At 42.1% G+C, this 22,175-nt stretch overlaps 1 protein-coding gene across 1 annotated transcript in view; it reads left to right on the top strand.

Annotated features, from left to right (window-relative positions):
* Positions 1 to 22,175, top strand: part of LOC135224006 (protein-serine O-palmitoleoyltransferase porcupine-like) — a 388,932-nt gene that overhangs the window by 146,681 nt on the left and 220,076 nt on the right. The window lies entirely within an intron of this gene.

Raw genomic sequence — 22,175 nt, 5'->3', positions numbered from 1 at the left:
GGAGTGGATGCGTTTTCAGTTGGTCCCTTTTTGCTTTCCACCGTTCCTTTCTCCGGCGAGTGCCCTAGGCATTTCTCCGGAGGAGATCGGACAGCGCCGCGCTTCGGAATCGTTCTCCGGAATTAGTTTAACTTTATTATGCTTAAGTTAATTATAAGTTATTTATAAGTTTATCTTAAGCTGGGTTCCTCCCCCGGACCTTGGTATTTTTCATTCTCCGGCTTACACCAGAGTCTTCATTATTATGCCTTTTAAGGTGATAGGGGAGGGGTTCATGCCCGAAAATTTACTATTCTCTTCTCCGCATGCAACGGAGTACTAAATTAGCCTGTGAGTGTTATATCGATACTCATGTATCCTTCCACTTACAGACTACCAACTGTGAGCACCCGGGGTGCAGCGCTGTGCTCCAAGACCCCTGCGGGCATGAGGTCTGCAGGTCTCATGCTCCTTGCTCGACGACTCACGGCAACTTGCAGGTCTGGTTCCACGAGACGTGTACGATCTGCTACGATCTCGTGAGTCAGTTTTTGGACAGGGTAAGTATTTTTTCCATCAGCATATCATAGGATATGAATTCTGACATATATTAAGCTTACGTTTTCTCGGATATTATGATATCTTGGTGAAAATATGTGCTGATATTGTCTAAACTTAAGCTTATTTTTATTCCAAAGGTTGAATCTCAACTTTATCCTAAAAATCTAATAGACACCCTCTCTTCCAGGCTGCCGTGGTCAGAGAGACTGCTCTAGCAACCTTAAGAGCTTGGTCGGCGGCTTCGGGAAGAACGCCGCTAAGGGACAGCCCTACATTCTGGAGAAGAGGTTGGCTGTCCAGCTGTTTCCCGGCGGCAAGTCGACGGGGTACGTGCGACCCTACAGAGGCAGCCCTCGACGATGGCGGCGATCCAATGGCAGGTCGCCCAATGTCTGAAGGAACCAGGCCAGGATATATCGGCAGAGGTCGCCACTCTAGACCTTAATGTGGAGCCTATGGTAGGCATAGATGATTTGTTAGTCGAGGTAGGTATGTTGGACGCTCAAGGGGTTTCCTTGGGCGCCATCTGGATCTTCTTCCCCTGCTCCTTCTGCTGCTTCCTTCCAGGGTTTGGGCTTTACGGGAGCGGAGCTCACGTATAGTACGCCCTGCGCTTCTGTGGTTCCCAAAGTGAAGGGTCACAGAGCGCAGAAAACTTTTAACCAAGACGTCGTCGTCCAAAAAGACTTCTTCGGCGTCTTCGGCTTCCAATCCCGGAGCAGAGAAGGGAAGACATCTTCTTCGGGATCTAGAGGATCGAAGAGTAAGTCCTCCAAGGAGAGATCCCGTACTCCGGCGGAGTCAGTGGTCTCTCCTTCCCCTACGGTACCTCTAGGTGAGTTACCCATCTACTTCTGCATCAGTTCCCAGCTTTGATCCTAACGCTTTCTTTCTCCGCCGCCGGGATGATGCAACAGATGGGAAGATCTAGTAGGGTCGCTTGAGGACTAGCATGGAACAGATGTTCTCTCAGTTGTCAGACAGGATTGCCACACAGGAGAATCTCATGTCTGGCTTCAACCAAGCTCCTCAAGCTGCCTCTCCGGGCACCTGGCGCAGGCCTACTCCAACTTTCCTCCTCATGATTCCCCTCCCTCCATTCTCCATGAACAATCCCTGGAGAGTAGCTTCATATGCTCCTTTCCGGACGGGTTCATCTCTATCCCGGAGTGTGGTACTACCGAAGAATCGAAGACTTCGAGTTTTACCCGGAGAATCTTCAGCCTCCGTTCATTGGCTACGCCAGGCTGACGGAGGTTGCTATGAATAGGGAGGACAAGGTTCCAAAGGAGACAGTGCTGTACTCCAGGGACCAAGCTCAGAGGGAATGGTTCCAGTGTTTGGAAGAGATGGACTGCGTAAACACCAGAATCCAAGCGTTCAAGAGTCCTTTCACCATCTTTATGATGGAGGAAGAGACTCCTCTTCCTTTCTTGACAAAGATCGCCAGCGTTACCATCCAGGCTGGCTTAAAAGGAGAGCCCTTACCGCAGCTGAGAGAGGCAGACCCCACATCACCCTTACTTCCTTCGCTTGGTGATTTGTGGGAAGACCTACCGAACACTTTTCAGTAGGGAAACTTAAACCGGACTGCGCGATGGACCAGTTCGGCGAGAAGCTGCCGAGATTCCCCGATAACCTCTATTCAGTCTGAGTTTGAGGCTAGGACTAGGCTGGCCAGGTCTCTCAACACCATGGCGATGACTGAAGTAGCGGCCCTATCATATGCTTCGGAAACCGCTATTCAAGCTGTTGACCAAATCACAGACTTGTACAGTCCAATCGGACTTGTATGAGTTTGTGGTTGCTAGGGTCAAGGCAGAACAGAAAGCATGAAACCCTTCAGGAAGCAACTATTCGGCATGAGCCGAATAAGTTGCTCTCATCCAACATTTGGGGGGCTGACCTCTTCCCAGAAGCTATGGTGAAAGAGGTTCAGAACGAGGCCACGAGGCTCAATCAGAGCCTCAAAGACCGTTGGGGGCCTCTCCCGCCAAAAGACGACAAGACTCTTCGTCATCAGGTAAGAAGCTGAAGAAGTCCAAACGGTTTCAGCCTTATCAGAAGAAGCCTCAGCACTTCAGTCAGGCTGTGTCTGCGGTACAGCGCTCAGCCAGGACAGCCTTCCACGTCGAAGGCTCAGGCTCAGCCCAACCTTCCATGTCCTATGCTGTCTCCCCGGCATTTAACCAGGTGTACGAAGGCCAGACCTTTCAGCACTTCGACCGGTTCGCCAGGGGAAGTAGAGCCAGAGGAGCCTTTCATCAGAGAGGATCAGGAAGGTGCTCAAACAGGGGAAAGCACTTCCGTGGAGGCCGCGGAGGTCACTCAGTTCAACAGCAGTGAGATCTCCAAGGTAGGGAGGGAGACTGTTTTCTGTTTTCTCTTCGGCATCGGTGGGGATTCAGCAATGGGCACAAAGTATTGTGTCGAAAGGCCTGGGTTGGAGTTGGATCGGAGGCCCCGCTCCACCCAGGGACCATTCCTTCAACTTCCATCGAAGGGAATTGAAAGAGTATGCAGAGGAACTCCTTCAGAAAGGAGCAATAGCGAGAGTTAAGCGGTTAAAGTTTCAAGGTCGCTTATTCAGCGTGCCACCAAAGAAAGGCTCATTAAAAAGAAGAGTAATCTTAGACTTGTCCAGTTAAACTTAGCCATTCACTGCGACAAGTTCACAAATGCTGACTATCTCGCAGGTGTGAAGACCTTACTTACCGTGGGGCCGTCACCACCTCTATCGATCTTACAGACGCATACTATTCAGATCCCTATTGCAAGACACTTTCGCCCTTACCTAGGCTTCAAGCTAGGAGACCAAGCGTTCTCGTTCAAGGTAGTTCCCTTCGGTCTGAACGTAGCCCCCAGGGTATTCACGAAGATAGCGGAAAGCAGTAGTTCAACAACTAAGGTCTCAAGGGATAATGGTAGTAGCATACCTCGACGACTGGTTGATTTGGGCACCAACAGTCGCAGGAATGCCGCAAAGCCACAAAGAAAGTCATTCAGTTCCTGGAATATCTGGGGTTCCAGATAAACAGGACAAAATCAAGACTCACTCCGGAGTCCAGTTTTCAATGGCTGGGCATTCAATGGGAGTTTATCCTCCTTCACAGTCTGTCAATTCCGATAGCCAAAAGGAAGGAAATAGCGAAGTCAGTGAAGCAATTTCTAAGGTACAAATATGCTTCAAGGAGAAACCAGGAAAGAATCCTAGGTTCCCTTCAGTTTGCCTCAGTGACAAACATCTTGATGAAAGCCAAACTGAAAGACTTAACCAGGATCTGGCGCTCAAGAGCAAATGTCAGATCCAGAGACAAGTTGTCAACAATCCCGCAAAATTCTCCGAAATCGTCTGCGTCCTTGGACAAAGATGAAGAATCTGTCCATGTCAGTGCCTCTTCAATTCCCTCCTCCGGGAATCACTATCCACACAGACGCTTCATTAAGCGGCTGGGGAGGATATTCTCAATTCAAGAAAGTTCAAGGAACTTGGTCACTCCAATTCCGCCAGCTCCACATAAATGTATTGGAAGCAATGGCAGTGTTCCTAACCCTGAAGAGGCTCCTTCCACCAAAGAACTCTCATGTAAAGTTAGTTTCTGGGACAGCGCAGTAGTAGTTCACTGCATAAACAGGGTTGGTTGGTTGGTTTTATAAAGTTTAGGTGTAACACCAAGCACTGGGGCAGCAAAGGAAAGGCCATTCAGCGCTTACTGTATAACTATGAAATTATAAGACGTTTTAATCAGTATAAAGCAGGTTTATTTCTTTGAGATATTTACTATATTTTGAAGTGTGGGGCATTTTCTCCCCAATAGTTCTTCAAGTGGTATGTTATATATGTTGTTGGATCTTCGTTTTCTTTCGAATTTATTGCATTTAGTTAGTAGATGACGGACTGTGACCAAGAGTACGACAATGGTCACAGTAAGGAGCCTGTCTTTCCTCGCCTTGCAAACATCAAGTATTTGTTGTGTCAAGTATGTATATCCTATTCTTAATCTTGTTAATATGACATCTTCCCCCTTCTTTGACATTGTTGTCTATTTCCAAAGGTTTTTACAGATGGTTTAATATGCTTTAATTTATGATTCAATTCTAGCCATTCTTTTTTTTCCCATTTTGATTGACAGTATTCATTTATTGTTGTTTTAATGTCATTGTAAGGTATTTGTATTTTTTGATAGATCCTCCTTTTTTACTGCCTTATTTTGGCTTCTTATCCACCTCTTCAATTACCCTTATGCCCACATGGGAAGGGACCCAACATAGTTTTATATTTATAGATTTCCGTTTTACTATTATATCTATCCACTCCCTTATTTCTTCAATTACGGGATGAGAAATTGTGTATTGTCTTAGCGCTTCTAAAGCACTGTAAGAATCCATGTATATTACAAAGGTATTGTTGCCTTTCCCACCATAAAGACATGTTTTATAGCCTCTAATATAGCATTTATCTCTGCAGTGAATATCGAGCATATTTTGGAATTTTTTCCCTATTTTTATATTTTTTTTTTTTTTGTTACTACAGCATAGCCTACACCCTCCTTCGACTTGGAAAACCATCTGTATAAATACTAATATCCCGTTTATGTTTTTCCTGCGGGTACAGAATTCAAACTTCCTTTAATTGTGCATCTGATTACATTCTTATTAAATGTTTTATTTCTCACAGATTTCTATTTTAAGCATGTTCCTCCACGGCAGGTATTTTAGGAGTGGTTATTTTGATATGCTACTTGTTCCTAATTTTAGATGTTCTATATCAGGTTTTAATCTATTCTCCAATGGTTTAGAGGCTCTTGGTTTATTGTCATAATATTTGTTATGTTCTTCATATATTTGGTGTTTGGATTATCATTAAGGTTATTATTTTAGCTATATATTTTAATCCCATTTCTTCTCTTCGTACTTTCAGGGGATCTATTCCTGCTTCTACATACAGACTTTCCCACGGGGGAAGTTTCTGTAGGCTCCAGTGCATAGTCTAATACCCATGTTATGTATGACATCCAGTTTTGCAATTAATAGGGTTTTAGAAGCACTACCATATAACTTGACATGCATAATCAAGTTTTTACTTAGACAAATAGCCTTATATACTTTTATCAGAGAGGTTCTATCAGCACCCCAGTCATTATGTGCAATTACTTTTATTATATTTAAGGATTTTCTCACTTTTATCACCAGTTGTTCTATATGTTCTTTAAATGTAAGTTTTTTTATCAAGTATTACACCAAGGAATTTTATCTTGATCATCATATTCAATTATATCATTATTTATAAATAAAGTAGGAATTAATTCCTGTTTTCTTGATCTTGTAAAACTGACAGCTTTTGTTTTTTGCGCGGAGAAAAATTTAAAACCCTTGTTTATCGGCCCATTTTTTTACCCTATTTATGGCTGCTTGCAATCTGTTGCTTATGTCCAGCGCTTTTTCACCACTACTATATATGACGAAGTCATCTACAAAAAGGGATCCTTGGACTCCTGGTGGGATCATTTCAATTATCTCATTTATTGCTATTGCAAACCAAACGCCACGCTTAGTACACTACCTTGGGGGATTCCTTCCTCCTGGATAAATGAATCAGAGATTTCTGCCCCCACTTTCACTTTTATATATCTTTCAGATAGGAATTCCATAATATATTCATATAAATTGCCTCCTATTCCCCAGAAAAATTGCTATCAATTTTTTAAAAATCCCTCCCCTCCAGGTGGTATCATATGCCTTCTCTAAATCAAAAAAATACTCCTATTGTTTGTTTTTTATACACCATTGCATTTTGTATCTCTTGTAATCATTAAGAGGGGATCTATGGTACTTTTATTTTCCTGAATCCAAACTGTCAAATGTTTGACAATAGCTGTTTATTTCTAATACCCATAGTTAGTCTGTTATTCACCATTTTTTCAGATATCTTACTTAGACAACTAGTAAGGGCTATTGGCCTATAGCTGCTTGGTGACTCTGGGTCTTTTTCCTGGTTTTAAGCCTGGTATGATTAAAGATTCTTTCAGGTTTTAGGTATGCTGTGAGAGTGCCATAATTCATTTAAAATTTCTAATAAAAAGGTTTTGCTTTCTTCTGGTAGGTTTTTTATCATTTCATATCTAATGTTGTCTTCCCCTGGAGCTGTTGGACTTGCAAGTTTCAGGACATTCCAGTTTTCTTCCATGGTGAAAGGAAGATTATAGACCTTCCTGATTATTAGATTTTATTGGTATTGGACATAATTTTTGATTTTTAATTGGAATTTCTTTGTATAATTCGAGATACTAGATGTTTTGGCGAAAACACATTTTCCCAATTCATTTGCGACTACTTTGGGATTGGGTTTGAAATATATTTGTTTTCTACTTTTAATGTAGGTAATGGTTCTGGCCGATATCTACACCCTGCAGTTTATTTATTTTCTTCCAGATTTCTTTGTCTTGAGTTTTAGAATTTATATATTAATATATTTTTTCCATGAATTTCTTTTGGCTATCTTGAATATTCTTTTCTGCTTTGTCTTTAGCTCTCAAATATGCCAATTCTATTAGCATCACATTTATGTCTCAGATATCTTCTAAAGCATGTTCTCGTAATCTTCCTTGCTGCTTTACATTCTTCATTCCACCAGGGTACCAGTGGTCTAGTCGGATTGCCTGAGGTAACTGGAATAGTTTCATTTGCTTTATCATCTATGTTTTTACTAGATGTTTCATAAGCTCTATGTGGTTTGGTAAAGTCAGATAGTTTTTTGTTAATCACCGTTTTTTCTATTTATATAAATTCCAATTTGCTTCTTCCATTTTCCTCTTCGTTATATATGTTATATTAGAATTATTTTTTAGCTCAATTTGTATTGGCCAGTGGTCACTCCCAAATAAATTATTATTTACTTTCCAACTGAAATCTGTGGCAATTTCTGGGGAACATAAAGTGATGTCTATTTTGCAGATGGGTGCTATTATGATAAACATCAAATCTTGTTGGAGAACCATCATTTAAAATAATCAAATTTTTGTATCTATAAAATCTAGGACAGTGTTTCCTCTCCTGTCAGATGATGTACTTCCCCACATGGGATGTTTGGCGTTGAAGTCACCTACTAATAAGTTAAGGTTTTGTAATTGTTCTATTAGATTTTCTAAGTCTTCCACTTGTAATGGTCTATTATTTCCAAGATGATCTATTCAGCGACTTTCTAACGACGGTTCCATATATATTGAGCATATTGTTATTTTTTTTTCTAGGAATACTTGAACTGCACAGCCTGTATTACCGAGTTAATCCTAACAGGTTGGCATTTGATTGAAGAATGCGTTATGATTGCAGTTCCTCCTTGGCTGTTGTCATTTAAAATTTGTGTTGATTTCCACACATTATAATTTATGCCACAGCATTGATGCCAAGCATTTGAGACTGTTACCTATTTTTTAGTTTCCTGTAAGTATTTGCATTACATTCTCTAATTAGTGATTTTAAGTTTTAATTATTTGATACGTTATCCTCTGATATTCCACTGTAAAATAGACATTTTAAGAAGGTTTAGGGTTCTGTTTTAGTATCTTTATTTGTTTTTCCTGAACTTTGAATTTATTGAAGTATAATTTTGCTGTACTTTGTTCTTCTTTTGGTGGGTGATGTATTTCTGCTATTGTTTCTTTATTGGCTGAAGAGTCTCAGATGTTCTTTTTATTAGAGGTGCATTTAAATGGCTTTTGCTCTTGGGTTCTATTTCAATACTTTCTTCAATTTTATCTGATGTTTTAACTTTCTCTTTATTTGGGTTTCTCTTTTTTCATTTTTGTTTGCAAGCAATTTTCGTTGACTTTGTCTTCTCGGTATTCATTTTTATCCATATAGATTTGGGTCTTACTGTTGTTTAATTTGTTTTTGGATTTGGGTGGGGTTGTTTCAAGTAGTCTTTTTTTGTCTTTTGAATTAGCTCTTGTGTTTTGCTTGTCCTCCTTGGTTTTGGGTGGAGTTCTCTCTAAAGGCCTCTTTTTATCTTTAGCTTCCAGCTCATTATAATTATCTTGTAATATTGTTTCAGTTATATATGTATTTATTCTCTTGTGTTTCTATTTCCTCCAAATAAATCTCAAATGAATTTTGAACACACAGTTGCACAAGTATCTTGATTTCTTGCTATATTAGTTTCTTGTAAAGTTATTTTTCTTCTGATTATCTATTAGGGGTTTGTTATTTGCTTCCATTTTTGTTTTCATCTTTGAGCTCATTGCAGCAGAGAACATTTGCTTCCTAGCGGGATCATGCATTCCTCTAACTCTCAACTCTAGTTTGGCTTCTCTTATTGGCATTCCTGATCTCTCCTGAAGTAATTTCAGTTCTGTATTGTATATATAGTACATACACTCCTTAGACCTAGCATGGTGATTTTGGCCACAGTTTACACATTTTGGTTCACCACACTTGCCACTGCGTGGTATGTTTGTCAGATCCACAATATGCACAAATCGATATATTTCTGCAATTTTTCCATGTATGCCCATATTACTGCAGTTTTGGCACTGTAGTGGTTTTGGAACATAAGGTCTCAGTTCTCTATTTTGGCCCATGATTTTAATTTTGAAAGGCAATTCTTGCCTTCAAATTTTATTTTTGCTATTTTTCAATGTCTTTTTTTATTACTTTGTTTACTGGTTATACTGTAAACTTCACAATCTTGTACATTGTTGTACCTTTTTTTAAGGGAATCCAGCAAAATATTTTTCTCTATTGGCTCTTCACTTTTAGGAAGTACTACAGTACCCTGTACACTGTTCATATTGTCGTGCTTTCTTATCGTTACTTTTATATTGTCTGTTCTTTATGGTTAAATAATTTTTCAGATTGACTTTTTGTAGTAGTGGATTTCTATTAACCACTCCTGTTCTTTTATTTGTCTAAATGACATTTCTGAGGTGGGTGCCTACTTAACAATAATTTTCCAATCTTAATGCTGATATTTTTTCTGTCAGTTTCCAAGGTCAAGAACCTTGACCAACTTCCACTCCCAAAGAGGAGTCGAAGTGAGTCAGGGTTGGGTCAATTCTAAATTTGCTTTTTCTTTGTGGCTTGTATGGTATTAAAGTTTTAATACCAGCCTGTTCTTCATTACCTGGGTTTCCTTAGAAACAGTCCATTGCCATGCCAAAAGTCGTAGGGGTTTTTGTTTTAGTTTCCATATATATAAAGTTTAAATATTTCGTCCAGGATGAGATCCCTCTCACCAAGGAGGCCTAACTGAGGGAGGAGCAATACTGTTACGCTGTGGTAACTGCCTGGGACACTCACCTGGCAAATACACCATACCCACAGTGCCTTAAGGGTCGTCAGTCCCATGAGATCGGACCCAGCACTGTGGGCATGGTTTGACATAAAAAATTTCCCCTCGCATGACCTCGTCAGGTACTCTAGTTTACGGGTGGAGTGGAATGCCGTCCAACTCCACCCTCCATCAAGTAAAAAGAGTGGTCAATTCAATACTCCAAAACCACGCCAAGGTCGTCAACAAAAGAAGAAGGAGGGAAGAGGGAAAATTTAGAGGAGGAGGAGTAAAGGAGTGAAAGGTCCCAATGTTCAGTTGGATCCACAGCAGAGAGAGTGGGCATACAGGGGCATACTCCCTCTGCAGTGGATCCCTAAGCCCCCCACACTCGTCAAGAGTTGGGATCAGGGGGTGCATAAAACAGGGGAGGCTCCAAGTCAAGGGACCTGAATCATCTGTCATGGTAGCCATCTTTTCCCTGGCGGACAAGTTCAGTTGGCACCTCTCCTCCACCCATCTGGCGTGAAGTGAGGAATGTTATAGCAGACGCTCTATCTCCCGGTCAGTTCCACTGGAGTCTGAATGGTCGCTGGACAACAGTTTGTTCCAATGGATACGCCGGAGGGTACCAGGTCTACAAGTAGATACTGTTTGCCTCTCCAAGCGAACCACAAATTTCCATGTTATGTGGCTCCCAACCTGGACCCTCTGGCCTATGCCACAGACGCTCTATCCATAGAGCTGGAACAAGTGGAAAAAAAGATTTACATCTTTTACCTCCGGTGAATCCTTCTCCTGAAAGTTTCTGAGCAAAACTCAGGGCTTTCAACGGTCAAGTAGCTCTAGTAGCACGGACTGGCCGAAGAGCAATTGGTACCCCCTGCTGCGGAATTGGGTCTTCGTCCCCTTTGGATTCCCAATCCCAGACTCTCCCAGTTGGTACAAATGAAGACTGTGTTTGCTTCCTCAGGAATTCTCAAAGCCCTAACTTTATGGACTTCATGAAGTTTGTGGCCAAGAGGGATGCAAATATAGATCCACAAAATATCCTCTTCTTAGAATCAGATAAAAGGGATTCAACTTTGAGGCAGTATGACGCTGCAGTTAAAAAGTTGGCATCTTTCCTGAGAGAATCGGACATCAGAATCATGACAGTCAATTCAGCTATATCCTGTTCAGATCCTTATTTGAAAAAGGGTGGGTCGCAGCTAGCACTATTATGACAAACAAGTCAGCCTTGAAGAAAATCTTTCAGTTGGGTTTTAACATAGACTTAACAGACTCCTACTTTTCGTCTATTCCCAAGGCTTGTGCTAGGCTTAGACCTTCTTTAAGGCCTACTTCAGTGTCATGGTTTCTGAATGATGTTCTAAAAACTGGCTTCAGATACAGATACTACGACATGTTCATTCATAATGCTCTTAGAAAAACATTATTTTATTAAGCTTGGCTTCAGGAGCTAGAATTTCAGAACTGTTGGCGCTATCCAGAGATTCAGGTCATGTAGAATTTCTCCCCTCAGGAGAAGTTCTGCTTTCTCCGGATCGCAGCTTTTAGCAAAAAATGAGGATCCTTTGTTGAGGTGGGAACCATGGAAGTCATTCCCCTTCCTCAAGACCCTTCTCTTTGTCCGGTGATGACCTTACGAGCCTTTCTGTCTAGGACATCCTCCTCCTCTTCGGGTCGCCCCTCTTTAGGAGAGAAAAAGGTGGAAACCTTATCTATTAAAGTGATAAGGAAACAAACAGATCCTCCACTTTATTAAACAGGCTAACCCTGAATCTTTCCCTAAGGCACACGATGTCAGGGCAGTGGCCACCTCAATTAATTATTTTCAAACATATGAACTTTGATGATTTGAAAAAGTATACTGGATGGAAATCGCCGACAGTATTTAAGCGTCACTACTTGAAGTCTTTGGAATCTCTGAAATTTCAGCAGTAGCAGTGGGAAACATAGTTTCCCCTGACTCTGCCCAGTAGTATAGTTGAAGATCCAGATCTCCTTTCTACCTACCTTACCTAACATTTTGTCTAGCCTACCTATTTGCTCTACACTTCGTCTCGAGCCTTAGCTGCTCACATGATTGCATGGTGGTGTGTCCTTATTTTTGAGCTAGGGTCACCCACAAATGTTTGTTATATATTTATCATTACGAGTGTGGTCCCTTATTTTTAATGCTAGGGTTCCACACTCTCATTTTACGATGGTTTTGTGTGCCTTAGGCCTTGTAATATGAATCATTAAGTGTTGTTTTATGTTATTATCCCACACACATGTTAATTTACATATTCATACTTGTAACTAGTTTAAATACTTTTGTAAATATTTTATAGCTATGTTACATTATTTTTATTACCCTTATTCAGAAATTGTCTGAAGACTGTATGAATATTCCAATTTTATTTCAATTATAGTATTTTGTTAAGTTTTTAGTTTATTGAGAACCCTCTGTACTCCTTCAATCTTGTGCTATTTGTCTGGTACTATTTCACACAGCGACACGAACTGAGCCCAGAAAAAGGATTTTGACGTAGGAAAAATCTATTTCTGGGCGATTGTTCGTTTCGCCCAGTGAAATCCCTCCTCTTAACCCAACCCTTCGCCCAAGATTGATTGCTAACTTCCAGGATGGCCACAGAGGCGTGGCAGTCGCTTGGCGTGGGTTACAGTAGTAGTGAGTTTGCCGCCCCTCTGGTGGGGGCGGCTCTCTCGTTAGGGAATTTGTTGTGGAAATTTCTAAATGGCAAGAAGTTCGTGGTAGTGGTCTCACTCAGCCCTAGTTACCATACCGACAACACTTCTTTTATTTTGGTGAGCGAGTAAGTTATACTGACCTCTTCTTTATTTTGTTTATTCTCTGGTAATTGTTAGCTCATTTACCTAAGAAATAATGAACTAAAGGATTATTTCACTGGGCGACACGAACCAATCGCCAGAAATAGATTTTTCCTACGTCAAAATCCTTTTTATAGAATTAATGTGGGTAAGAGTAGAGCAAAGGCAATGAATGTAAATTTGCTTCAGAATTATAAACAACGCCTCATGCCGTGGCCTGCGTGCGCCCGTGTAACAGTGTTACTAAGTGAGATTAGTTTTGAGAAAAACACAAGAGGTGTTTTAGTATTTATAAGTTGTAATCAGAGTTCAGAAACGGAAAAAAATTAAGAGAGAAGGATAATGTTATAGTTAGTAGCCTCTAGATTTTTCTCAGAATGAGTAGCCTAGTGACCATTTCTGTTTTGGCACGAGTGGTTGAGTGAATGAAGAAGTATTAAGCTTTATGCAGAATTGTTTCCCTGCTGTTTAATTCTTCCACCTCTTAGAAAAAAAATAATAAAATCAGTTGATTTCATTTTTTTCTCTTTTGGGGGGGCGTTTGTGATGGTAATGCTTCATAGCAAAGGAAGATAAAGGAAGGAGAACACATTTCGAGAAGTGCGGCAGTGAGGAGGCTTTGCGCCCGTGTTGGAGGCGCCTGTTCAGGAATCGTCGGGCGTGTTATGGAGCGCAACACGCGCCAATGTGTCGGGAGAAATGCCGTGATTTCTGATGCAATACCTCGTCTAGATTCATCTAGGAAATTCTGGAAATCTCGCGAGTCTGTGATGCTACCGTAAGCTCCGCCCCAGAGTACCGTATAAATACGATGGATGAAGCAGAGATCGAGAGAGAGAGAGGTCGTAAAAGAGAAACTCCAGTTAGTCACTGAGAGATATCAAATTATCAGTGAGAGATAACAGAGAAAGGGACCGACGAAGGATCAGAGGAAAAAGTTGCTCGAGAGTGGCTGGATACTGTCTAGTTGTCTTCAGGAGTGCATGTCCGTGTTATCTCGACGTCGGGCAGATTTCAGAGAAGAAAAGGGTCCTGCTAGAGGTTTTGGTGAGTTCCTGCTTACAAGTAGACTATTTTCTGCAATACGGAGTCAAGAGGACATCTGCATTCACCATTTTCCTTTGAGAAGTCATCTCCTCGAATTGCCAAATTGACTAGCAAGTATTTGAATTGCTTCACTATTCCCCCCCAGTTTCATGCAGTGTAAGATTCTCTTTTTTATGTAAATAGGAGATACCATTCTGCATTTACCTTTGTTAGTAAGCTTGTAAATAAACTTTTTGTTGTGTTAATGTCTCTTTCTACATTCGTATCCCAGTTTCAACTGTTGGTGTTGAAATATTTTTTATTATTTAATTTTTTTTATTTATTTTATTTAATATCGGAACGAGCTTACCACTTCAATGCAGGCCTTTCTTGTTTCTCTAAGGTGTAACCTGTATTTGTTGCAGTTACCTCGTATCGGAGATTCAGAGAAACCGTTTATTGTCCTTTTCTCCTTTTTGGTGATTCCCTATTTGATATGTCTGTGCTTTCTGAGGTTTTGAAGGAACATCAAGGTGAAGCTCACTGGGCCTTATCAAGAGCTTTTTCCTCTGGTCTTCCTCCTGTTCCCTTCAAGGAGTAAGCGTAAGTTTAGTGCCAGATCCATACCTTCTGCTCCAGCCCAAACAACCTCCTTCTTCTGGCTCATTTTTCCAGAGTACATTTCAGGTTCTGGTGCCTCAGCTTCCTTCTCTTGGTGCTCACCCTTTGAAACACGGGAGAGGTTCTTGGCGTGGCTCCAAGGACAGAGGAAGAGATCAACCTCCAGGAGGACCTTCTTTCTTCTTCCTTGTCTCTGCCTAAGAATTTTCGAAAGTAGGAGTCATTACCTCGCCCGGAGACCGCAGTAGGAGCTTGTCTCTCTTGCCATTGGTCAGCTTGGCAGGAGAGAGCAGTGGATGCTTGGGTAGTGGAGGTCCTGAAGGTAGGTTACGAGATCCCTTTTGTTCAAGACCTCCACTTTCCAATCGCCTCTCGAGTTCAGCAGTTATTCCCCTCACTCAATCAGGGTCAAGCCTTGGAGTAGGAGCTTTCGGACCTCTTGGAGAAGGATGCCATAGAGCGAGCTCCTTCTTCTCCTGGGTTTTACTCATGGGTGTTTGTAGTTCTAAAGCCTCAGGCGCTTGGCGCCCATCATAGATCTTTCAGTCTTGAACAAGTCATTCTAAAGTCCAAGTTCCGGATGGGAGATGGTTCAGACTGTTCTTTCATCCATGCAGGATGGGGACTGATGATTTCCATCAATCTGCAGGATGCTTATCTGCGAATCCCCATCCATCCAAAGAGCAGACCTTACCTTCGGTTTCTCACGGACTCGGGAGTTTTCCAGTTCAAGACCCTTTGTTTTGGCCTCACCACTGCTCCACAGGTCTATTCTTGGGTGATGGCTCCTGTTTCGGCTATTCTGCATCAGTAAATGTAAGGATGCTTCAGTATCTGGACGATTGGCTAGTCCAGGCCGAATCTCTAGAGAAATGTCTCCGTCGAGGGGAGATAGTTCTGTCTCTTTGTGTTGAGTTGGGCATTCGTGTCAACTTTGACAAGTCCAATCTAATCCCTTGCCAGATCATGACTTATCTGGGGATTGTTTTTGAATTCCCAGATTTTGAGGGCTTCTCCCTCTCAGAAACGGATAGACAAGCTTCTAAGTTCCTGGTTGAAGAATTTTTGTCCTCCATAATGCAGCTAGTTTCTCTTTGGGGAGGACTCTCCTGGGCCATTTGTCATCCCTCATCCAACTGATTCCTGGAGGTCATCTCAGAATGAGGTCCCTTCAGTCAACACTTCGCCAGTTGTGGATTTCGTGTCCGAGGACACGATAGTCGCCTCTTCTCCACAATGTCGGAAGGATGTCAGTTGGTGGATGCAAGTTCACCGCCTCAAGTCAAGAACGTCTCTTCTTTCAGTTCTGCTGGACCTAATGTTTTGGTCAGACGCCTCGGATCAAGGTTGGGGCATGCACCTGGGCTCCGAAGCCACTTCAGGCCTTTGGTCAGAGAAAGAGAGGATCATGTCAATAAATTGGAGGGAACTAAGGGCAGTGTACCTAGGCCTTCTTTCATTTCAGGATCAAACTGTTGGAGTCGGTTGTTGCAATCTTGTTGACAACACCACAGCAGTCTCGTACTTAAGAAAATAAGGTGGCACTCAGTCGGACCTCCTCGCTCAAGAAGCTCGATCAATCCTGTGTTGGGCAGAAGACGGGGATTACGTGGTCCCTCAATTTATCCTGGGCCATCACAAGGTCTTAGCAGACGCCTAGATGCCTTGTCGAGACCGAACGAAGTTCAAGGGTCGGAATGGACACTTTGCCAGGAAGTCTTCGACAGCCACAGGAAGAAGTGGCCTGTCACAATCGATCTGTTTGCACCCCACTGAATTTTTGGTGCCAGATCTTCTTCGCCCCTTACCAGACTCCTCAGAGTGCCAGGACAGACGCTCTTTTGCAGGACTGGGAGGGCCTTCAAGCCTATGCATTTCCTCCGTTCGCTCTGGTGAGGTCAGTCCTCAACAAAGTGAGGGCAACCAAGCGTCTGAATCTCGCCTTGATCGCCCCCTTCTGGCCACAGAAGGAGTGGTTTCCCGACATACTGGAGCACTGGTGGGAGCCGCCCCCATTCGTCTGACAGAGACCAGATCTTCTCAAACATTTTCTCATCGGTTCCATCAGAGGCTCCACAAGCTTCATCTTCATGCCTGGAGACTCTCAGGAGATTCTCCAAGCGCGAAGGGTTCTCCTCCAGAGTGCGCGACAGTTGGCTCTTGTCAGACAGCAATCAACCAGAGTAAATTATCAGACTAAATGATCGGTTTTACAGACGTTGGTGTAAGTCTCAAGGACATTCAATTTCTAGACCTTCCTTACCGAAAGTAGCAGAGTTTTTAGTTCATTTACATCATGACCAGGTCCCTGTCTCCCTCGTGCATGAAGGGTTATAGGTCAATGCTTTCCTATGTTTTGAAGGTGAGGCTCCTTGAAATCTCTTCATCTTATGTCATTAGAGATTTAATTCGATCCTTTTCCCTATCTCGACCCAGTCAGCAGTGTTCTCCTCCGACATGAGATGTTGATAAAGTTCTTACAAGCCTTAAGGTTTCCTCCATTTGAGCCTCTGAATATGGCCGACACTAGGGGGTTCTCTTCTAAGACACTCTTCCTTGTCCTCGCTGGCTACAGCCAAGAGTGGGTGAACTGCAAGCACTCTCTTTTCTGGTTGCCAGATCTGGACAAGACAGTGATTTTGTTATACCTTCCCGAATTTGTCGCAAAGACTGAATCGTCTGATAATCCCATTCCCAGGTCTTTCGTTCTGAAGTCGCTAGTCGACTTTGTCGGTAATTTAAATGAGGAATTAGTTCTTTGCCCTGTTAGGGCGCTCCCATGCTATTTACGCCACACGAAGGACATTCAGGGTCGTCCTGTCATCTGTTTGTTTCACCTCGAAATGTCAAGAGACTATATCAAAGAATGGTGTATCCTTTTTTCTCAGAGATCTTATTGTTAAAAACTGTTGGTTCGGCTGCCTGTGAAGGCCAGACGCCGAGAGCACACAGTATTAGAGCAGTTGCTACATCAGTAGCTTTTTTATGAAGAACGGTGTCGAAATATCCTGGCAAGGGGTCGACCACAATGTTACGGCCTTTGAGGAGGTCCGCTTCAGGTTCGATATTAAATAAATAAAAAATATTTCAAACACCAACAGTTTGAAAACTGGGGATACGAATATAGAAAGAAACACTAACACAACAAAGGTTTATTTACAAGCTTACTAACAAAGGTAAATGCAGAATGGTATCTCCTATTTACATAAAAAGATAGAATCTTACACTGCATGAACTGGGGGAACAGTGAGGCAATTCAAATACTTGCTAGTCAATTGGCAACTCGAGGAGATGACTTCTCAAAAGGAAAACAGTGAATGCAGACGTCCTCTTAACTCCGTATTGCAGAAAATAGTCTACTTGTAGGCAGGAACTCACCAAAACCTCTAGCAGGACCCTTTTCTTCTCTGAAGTCTGCCCGACGTCGAGATAACACGGAGTTGCACTCCTGAAGACGACTAGACCAGTATCCAGCCAACTCTCGAGCAACTTTTCCTCTGATCCTTCGTCGGTCCCTTTCTCTCTTATACTCTCACGGATAATCTCTGCTGCTGCTGATCTCTCACTGATAATCTGATACTCTCTGTGAGAGGAGAAGGGATTCCTCTCCCGCTGGGCAGGATCTGTTCAATACGAATATTTTAAAACAGGTCAATAACCTAGGAACTTTAGTCAATAGTTACGGCAAGGTTTGAGGAGGTGATTAAGAGGACTGGGCACTCAGGAGTCTCCTAATTGCAGCTCTTCAGCAGGGTGCAGCAGGTTCGGTTCCCCCCCCCCCCCCCCCCCCCCCCCCCCCACCCATCCTAGTAACAAGTGCAAGGCCAGAGTATGCCGGACGGTTCCACTCTCCCTCCTTTCATCCAAGTAACCCTTGGAGGGTAGCGAACTTCGCTCCGTACACCAATGGGATGTTAACGATAGAAGGCTGCGGTACCCGGACTCCGAGGACTTCGAGTTCTTCCCCGCAGGCTTGCAGCCCCCTTTCATCAGCTATGTTCGGCTACAGGGGTGCTCTTGTTAGGGAGGATAAGGTTCCGAAGGAAACAGTCATCTTTTCCAGGGGACCAGGCCCAACAGTCATGGGTCCGCAGTTTGGAGGAGTGGAACTGCGGCAAACACTAGGATCACGGCCTTTAAGAGCCCGTTCACTATGTTCACAAACAGAACGAGGAGAAAACACGTTACCTTTTACAAACTAAGGTGGCGGAGCTTACTCTTCAAGCAGTGACACGTGATGAGCCCATGCCCCAGCTTAGAGAAACAGACCCTACATCACTGCTTCTTCCGAGCGGGGAGGATTTGTGGGTAGATCTGCCGGCAACCTTCTATGTGGGGAAGCTTAAGCCGGATTGTGCAATCACTATGTTCAGTGAACGCCTTCCTAGGCTGTCGGATGCTCTAATTCAAAAAAAACAGAGTTCGATGCTGAGGTCCCATCTTGCAAGGGTCTCTTAACTCATTAGTGATGACCGAGACAGCGGCTCTTGAGTACTACAGGAGCCACTGTTTAAGGTTATCGCAAAGTCATTACTGTGAGCATGCAATGCGATCTGTATGATTTTGCAGTGGCTAGGAGAAATTGCAGGAAGCATGTCCTATCCGAAGCTACGATTAGGCATGAACCGAACAAGCTTCTGGCTTCTTCAATTTGGGGCGCAGATCTATTCCCGCCCTCAGTGATTACGAGGTTAGGCATGAGGCAGCACGCCTGAACCAAAGCATCAGTTACGCTGGGGTATTCCGTATAAAAGGAAACCAGAGTCCTCCTCCTCAGGTTCGAAGCCAAGGAAGAAACAAAGGAGATTCCAACCTTTCCAGCCAACTCAACAACAACATTTAGTCCAGGCTATACCAGTACAGCAAGTACCACAGCCTTCGACCTCCAAGCACAGCCTCAGCATCAATTGGTTCTGTTTGCCCCGTCTCCTACCTAGCAAGCTCCAACACCGTACGCAGTGTCGCCTGCCTTTAACCCACCTTTGAGTCTCAGGCATTTCCGCCTTTTAACAGGTTTGGGAGGGGTGAAGGCAGAGCAAGGGGTTCCTTTCGCCAACATGGACGGAACCAGAGCCTCCGGCCGAGCTAGAGGTACAAAAAACCAGGAAGAGGGACAAGACCCTCATCCTCTCAATGAGGATTCACAGGTAGAAGGCAGGCTGTACCACTTTCGTCATCGTTGGGGGTTCAGCAATTGGGCAAAAAAGCATAGTATCCAGAGGCCTAGGCTGGAGTTGGATTGAAGGTCTCCTCCATCCAACACCTTCTATCAAAGAACCAACACAGGAGTTGGTAGACTACTCCCAGGAGCTTCTCCAAAAGGGAGCAGTGTTGAGAACCAGGAATTTGAAGTTCCAGGGACGCTTGTTCAGTGTCCCGAAAAAAGGCACGACAAGAGAAGGGTGATCTTAGACTGTCCCCTCCCGTTTAAACTTGTACATTCGTTGCGACAAGTTCAAAATGCCTGACCATCTCTCAGGTGGCTTACTTCCCCATGGGGCCCGTCACCACCTCTATAGATCTTACAGACGTAAAGCTAAAAAAAAAAATCTTACAGTCTAGTAATATTCAATCATTTATCTTCATTTTGAAACAAATTCGAAGTCTCTAGCACAATATTTTGATTTATGGTGAATTTTTGAAAAAAAAAATTTTCCTTTCCCTCCGTGCACGGATTCTCCGCCGCAAATCTCCGAAATGCTTACTTCGCATTCTCGTAATATTTTGCTCAGTTTCATATTAGCCGTTTCATAGAGTTTTATATATGAAAATGTGCGCAATTTCATGTAAAATACAACAAAAATAATGAATGTCATACCTTTTCTTATTTTTGAAATATTTGCATATAAATCACAATAAATAGAAAAAAATAGATGTTCGGTCAACTTTGACTCGACCGAAATGGTCGAAATACTCAATTTTAAGCTAAAAACTCTTACAGTCTAGTAATATTTAAATCATTTATCTTTATTTTGAAACAAATTCGAAGTCTCTAGCACAATATTTTGATTTATGGTGAATTTTTGAAAAAAACTTTTTCCTTCCTCCGTGCGCGGAAATCTCCGCCGCAAAATCTCCTAAATGCTTACTTCGCATTCTCGTAAGATTTGCTCCATTTCATATTAGCCGTTTCATAGAGTTTTATTTGTGAAAATGTGCGCAATTATGTAGAATACAACTAAAAATAATTGAAGGTCGTTAGCTTTTTTTATTTTCGAAATATTTGCATATAAATCACGAAAAAATAGAAAATAAATCGACGTTCGGTCAACTTTGACTCGACCAAAATGGTTCAAAAACGCAATTGTAAGCTAAACCTCTTACAGTCTAGTAATATTCAATCATTTATCTTTATTTTGAAACAAATTCGAAGTCTCTAACACAATATTTTGATTTATGGTGAATTTGAAAAAAAAACTTTTTCCTTCCCTCTGTGCGCGGAATCTCCGCCGCAAATCTCCGAAATGCTTACTTCGCATTCTCGTAATATTTGCTCCGTTTCATAGAGTTCATATGTGAAAATGTGGGCGATTTCATGTAGAATACAACTAAAAATAATTGAAGATCGTAGCTTTTCTCAATTTCGAAATAGTTGCATATAAATAACGATAAATTACAAAAATTCGACATTCGGTCAACTTAACTCGACCGAAATGGTCGAAAAACGCAATTGTAAGCTAAAACTCTTACAGTCTAGTAATATTCAATGATTTATCTTCATTTGACAAATTGGAAGTCTCTAGAACAAAAATATTTCGATTTATGGCGAATTTTTGAAAAAAAAAAAAAATTTACGTCCGTGCATTACGGATTCATGCATCATTTTGATAATAATTTTCTGTGTTGCTTTTGATCGTTTTACAATGTGTTATATACCAAAATGATCACAATTTAGTGTACAAATACAACAGAAAAAAATTAACTCGTTAGCTTTAACAGTTTTGCTCGCATCGCGATTTGAAAAAAAAATTTTTTCGCGCTGTCATATATCTCAATATTTATATATGATAAGATATTTTTTCCATTTCTGATGGTAAACTTCAGGCAGTGACAAAAAGAGGAGCCAAAAATGAACTCTTAATCTTGAAAGCTAAGCATGCTGTGATTAAAAAAAAAAAAAAAACTTTTTTCGCTTTAGCGCTCACTCCCGAACCCCGCCAGCATACGGGAGACGATTTTTTAAATAACGCTTCGCGTTTAAGGGTTAATATGACTCCCATCAAAAAGCACTGATATCCACCTCACCTCTACATTGAGGCACAAATCTGGAATGTACCACCAATGTAGAGCAGCCTGTATCCACAAGTCATTTTGCAGGCTCGTACCAATCCAAACATCAATTATGGGCAATGTATCAAGGTGCGCCTTTCTATCATCACAAGGGCAGCTTCAGGCACAGCAGTAACCCCTTACTTGTTTTCCGCAACCTGTTCTTGACAACAACTGGTAATATGACCAATTTTATTACACCTAAAACATCTCAGCGGTGTCTCTTTACAGTCTTTTATCATATGAGGACCACCACATCGGAAACATGACCCTTAAACTGGATAGGCCTATTCCTATTCTCAGGTTTCCCACCACCACCTCCTCCATTCTTCCTAACTGTCAAAGCTACCACACCACCTTGCTGTTACGATGACAAAATCCTAGCATGATTGAGCAATTCACTCATTGCCATCATCATTACATTAGCACTTGTTGTAAAGCAACACTAATATTATCTGGGAAATCATTGACAAAAGTTAGTTTCAACAAATTTTCTAAACCAACCTTATCAAACTTTAGCTAAACAGGCCAACCTCCTAATCTCATTGGCATACACAATCAACTGGTTCTCCTGTCCACTTCTTCTGAAACAAGTTTTCCAAAAGCAGAG

The sequence above is a fragment of the Macrobrachium nipponense genome, chromosome 10 (assembly GCF_015104395.2).
Source record: "Macrobrachium nipponense isolate FS-2020 chromosome 10, ASM1510439v2, whole genome shotgun sequence".
Lineage (NCBI taxonomy): Eukaryota > Metazoa > Arthropoda > Malacostraca > Decapoda > Palaemonidae > Macrobrachium > Macrobrachium nipponense.
This window is presented reverse-complemented; position numbering and strand designations above follow the sequence as displayed.